The sequence below is a fragment of the Panthera pardus genome, unplaced genomic scaffold (genome assembly GCF_024362965.1).
Source record: "Panthera pardus isolate Hobbes unplaced genomic scaffold, ASM2436296v1 HiC_scaffold_24, whole genome shotgun sequence".
Classification (NCBI taxonomy): Eukaryota; Metazoa; Chordata; class Mammalia; order Carnivora; family Felidae; genus Panthera; species Panthera pardus.
The window spans coordinates 63,715,674-63,720,477 of NW_026526810.1; the positions used below are offsets into that span (position 1 = coordinate 63,715,674).

A 4,804-nucleotide genomic window follows, 5' to 3' on the forward strand; every position below is an offset into this window, starting at 1 on the left:
CTAACAATACAGTTTCATTTGGGAGGAAAAAAATAGCATCCTTGTTCAATATTTTAAGAGAATATAAATACAAATAAACACTTAAGCATAAAGGATCAAGATTAGAAAGAATGAAGGCCACAAAACCTGCCAGTATTTGGGATTGTGGTTCCCTAATACTCAACAGGCTGGCAAGTCACTGGCAGAGGGGAAGAACTCCCTGTCCTGGATATCAAGGGAGATTTCTCAGCCTGATACGGTGACACAGGCTGCCACAAGAAGAAAGGTGATATATGACACAATGGCAACTGCAGCTACACACATCTAGAGACAAAACAGATCAAATTAAATTGATAGAGTATTGGAAGAAATTGCCTCTCACGTCACTTTCAACATCGACACTCAGTGACTACAAATCACAGACATAAGTAGAACAGTAAGTAGGAAAGAACGTGCTAACAGAATCCTGACACCAAGATGCAGTCATTACGGTGCACCAGATAAGGTGTTTACCATGGGAACAGCATAAACGTTCTTTCAAAGTTTGTTCGTCCATTCCATGCAAATTTATTGAGCACCTGTGTCAGGTCCTGAGCTAGGATCTAAGACCACAAAAATAGGTACCTTCAAAAAGCTCACAGCCCAAAGGAAATTAGAAAAAATTAAAACACAATGTCACCAGGGCTCTGAGAGTATAAAGACAGACATATCAAAATCTACTTCAATTGAGCTCAGGAAGGTTTTATAAGAGAGGTAACATTTAAGCTGAATCTCAAAGGACACTTGGGAACACTTCAGCACCTTTCAAGCAGAAGGAACCACAAGTGCAAAAGTACTGAGGTATGAAAGAGTGTGGAAAATATCCAGATATTAAGAATATGTTGGGGGTGCCATGCATTAGGATTTCAAGGAGAAAAGAGCAGAAATGAAGCAATACAAATGAACAGACAAAACATGAAGGCTGTGTCCATGTGAAAGAGTGTCTTACTGGAATTATAGAACTGTTTAAGGCTTTAAATAAGGAAATAGAGTAGTCTTCCTTTATTCACTGGCAATTCTGCCCAAGACCCCCAGTGGATGCCTGAAACCCTGGATAGTACCAAACCCTACATATACTGTCTTTTTATACATACATACCTATTATAAAGTTGAATTTATAAACTAGGCACAGTAAGAGATTAACAACAGTAACTAATAATAAAACAGAACAATTAAAACATACTGTAATTAAAGTTATGTGGTCTCTCTCTCCCTCAAAACATCTTACTGTACTATACTCACCCTTCTTCTTATAATGATGTGAGATGATAAAACACCTACGTGATGAGATGAAGTGAGGGGGATGACGTAGGCGTCGTGCTGTAGTGTTAGGCTACTAATGACTTCCTAAAAATTCACCAGGAGAATCATCTGCTTCTAGACAGTGACTGAGGAGAGTAACCGAAACAGCGAAAAGCAAAATCGTGAAAGCAAAACCTTGGATGAGGGAGAACTACTGTAATGTGATCAAATTGATGTTTGATAAAGGTGAAGCTGTTGGCAGCATTTCACATTTCTGAAATAGCAGCAGCACATCAGCAGAAAGGATAAGAGTACAAGCTATGGAGCCAGGATGACTGAGTTCAAATTACAGCTGTCACACAGCTGGAATATCAGCATAACTGAGTATTGTCCTACTTGTCTCTGTTTGTCCTGTACCACAGGGAGGACGTATGTTAACTCATTTGTTTTTTTAAATTTTTTAATGCTTTTATTTATTTTTGAGAGAGAAAGAGAGACAGAGCACAAGCAGGGGAGGTGCTGAGAGAGAGGGAGACCCAGAATCTGAAGGAGGCTCCAGGCTCTGAGCTGTCAGCACAGAGTCTGAGGAGGGGCTCGAATTCGTGAACTGTGAGATCATGACCCGAGCCAAAGTCGGATGCTTAACTGACTGAGACACCAAGATGCCCCTGTATGTTAACTCATTTAAACCTCACAATAATCCTACAAAATAGGTAGTAACATTGTCTCCATTTTACAGATGGGGACACTGAATCTCAGAGAAGAAACTTGACAACAGCCTTTGAAGCAAAATAACAATTAAGATGTCAGATCTTGGCTCTGTTATTTACTAGCTATTTAATAGCTGTTATTTACTGTGTTTCAGGCATGTTGGATTTTAAGTGTCTGAGACACAGCCTAGCAAGCTGGTATAAATTTGTCACTGGTGCTTAGGGAAACTATCTGGAAATAGGGATTTAGGAAAATTGGTACCTAGTTGGTAACTGAACACATACTTATGAATGAAACAGTGTAGGAAAAATATTTTGAGAAGAAAAGCGGCAGGCCACAGGTAGAACTCCTAAAACCACCATCATTTAAATATGGGATGAGGGAGGCACCTGAGGGGTTCAGCCAGTTAGGCATCTGACTCAATTTCAACTCAGGTCATGATCTCATGGTTTGTGAGTTTGAGCTCCATGTCAGGCTCTGTACTAGCCCAGAGCCTGCTTGGAATTTTTCTTTCTCCCCTCTCTGCTCCTCCCCTACAGGTGTTCTCTCTTTCTCAAAATAAATAAATTAGCTTCATCTATATGTATATATATATATAATTTTATGTATATGTATATATATATATATATATATATATATATATATGTGTGTGTGTGTATATATATATATATATATATAATTAGGAAGTGTACCTGTAGGAAGTATGACTCAGTAAGATTCTGACTTCAACACCAGGGCTATGTTCATCACATCCACAGATCAGAAACAGTGCATGTTTTGGTACTTATGGGGGTTCACTATGCTCATGGTTATTCTCTCAGATTTAGCATTCCATACTTTTCTCTTCTCAGATCTTCCCCAATCACTGTAATTAGGCCTCCTTTCCTCCCCTGTAGAACCTAGTTATAAGCCTCAATTTCCGTCACCCTTGGAGTATCCTCCTAAAGTCCTATGTGGAATTGCACTGAATTGCACTGTGTCAATCTGCTAAACTGGAGCCACCTTTCCAAGTATCCTCTTTCTTGTACGAGTTCTGGCTTGGAGTGGGGAGTGGGGAGGAATTTTTACAAAACCTGCAAGGTAGAAATGAATCACTAGCTGTTATTCTGACAGTCACTGTGGCAAGAGGTGGTGACAGACACAGAGCTGCCGACAAGTTCCAGCTTGTCCTTACTCTCCTCCACTCTGTCATGTCTTCTTTGTTCCTGACTGGTTGGCCTACAGGGACTGTGTTTACAGTGGCATAGCCTCCCACAGACAACCCCCACCCCCTGCCACTGACAAGCCTCCCTTCTGCAGCCCCATTTCAGTGATTGGATGTGCTTGGCTTCTCAGATTGACTGACTCAAAACTTCATCCTGGCCCTTCACTTCTCCAGCCACTGACAACTGCATAAGGTCTGTTTGTATAATAAATCCCTTATCCCATACTTCATAAAGGTTCTGCTCCCCAACTGAATGAGGAACTAATATCTTCCATCCTCTTCCCTAATTCTGACCTCCAGTTTCCATATTCTGCTAAAGAACAGCACAATTTCGACTGTGTCTTTGAAAGGCTAGAGACCATACAGACCTACGAGAAGAGCAACTACCAGAGCAGGAGCCCTGTTCTACAGGTTCTTCATGCCAATGGAATGAAGTTTCCAAATTATTAGTATTCTGCTTACAAGGTATCAATACCCTCTCTATGAGTTGAAAATATGCTACTTTCCTAATCCACCTTCTATAAGGCCAGCCAGCTATTTGTTATTGAGTCAGGCAATATCTAACCCTCAGGTGTATGTGATAATGTCTAAACCTCAAAGATAAGTAGTGTCTGTCCTTAAAGAGTTCAAACCATATAAGCAAGCAATTCTAAAACAATAAAACATGGTCCATGTAATACAGAATGTATGAAGTGCTATATTATTTCCTAAACATATGTCCCTAATGTTTTTTTCTTTAATACAGTTTCCACAGTCTTGGATGTCCTATTTTTCCATTTCACATCAAATTCATAAGTAGCTAACAAATATTTTGTTAAAATATGCTCAATATCATGGATAAAGGAATATAAACTTAAAGAATGAAGTGTCATGTTGCCTATCGAATATAAAAACTACATCCCAGTTAGTTGCGGGAGGGGCCAAGGTGGCAGAACAGCATGGAAGTTTTTTTGCATCTCTCTTCCCTAAAATGCAGCCAAATCAACACTAAACCACCTTGCACACCTAGAAAACTGATCTGAGGATTAACACAACAATCTGCACAACCTGAACCATAGAACTCAGCAAGTACGCAGCACAAAGTGAACTGGGGGAGAGAGAAGCCATGGAGGGCAGGAAGATGGTTTTGCTGGCAGAGACAGATTGGAGATTGACCAGGGAAGAGTATGGAAAAAGCACCAGCCCCCCAAAAGCAGCTGGAGAGAAAAAGGAACAGTGGAAACAACCGTAGGGATTGAACAAAAAAGGGAGGAAGGAGAAAGGAGAGGATTTAAATTCCATTAACACTCTATACACAGGGGAAGCACAGCATCTGAAACTCCACAGCTCAATACCTGGCAGAGCTCTGGTGGGAAGGGCGAATCTCCGGGAGCAGAGCACAAGGTCCAAGAGCCACATGGGAGAGGTGGTTCCCTGCTGGGAGGACATTTGGTAGAGGCAAATCAACAGATCCCAGAGAATGGCCACATTCACTGGTGTTGGAGCGAGGATGTTGAGGGTGAAGCCTGGTGCCACATGTGTGTTGATTTGCCATAATCCCTGAAATGTTGCTGCTTAACAATCCACGAACTTCTTCTCGGGCAGGCTGGCTCCCAGCTGCAGTCTCTGGGCATTGGAAGCAAAACGAAC

General features: G+C 41.2%; 1 long non-coding RNA gene across 1 annotated transcript; it reads left to right on the forward strand.

Moving 5' to 3' along the window:
- The first annotated feature begins 540 nt into the window (after positions 1 to 540).
- Positions 541 to 3,857, forward strand: LOC109255715 (uncharacterized). The gene is made up of 4 exons (XR_002075331.2): positions 541 to 819; positions 1,381 to 1,506; positions 3,307 to 3,368; positions 3,476 to 3,857. It is a non-coding gene; the product is annotated as an uncharacterized LOC109255715 (long non-coding RNA).
- Positions 3,858 to 4,804: the final 947 nt, after the last annotated feature.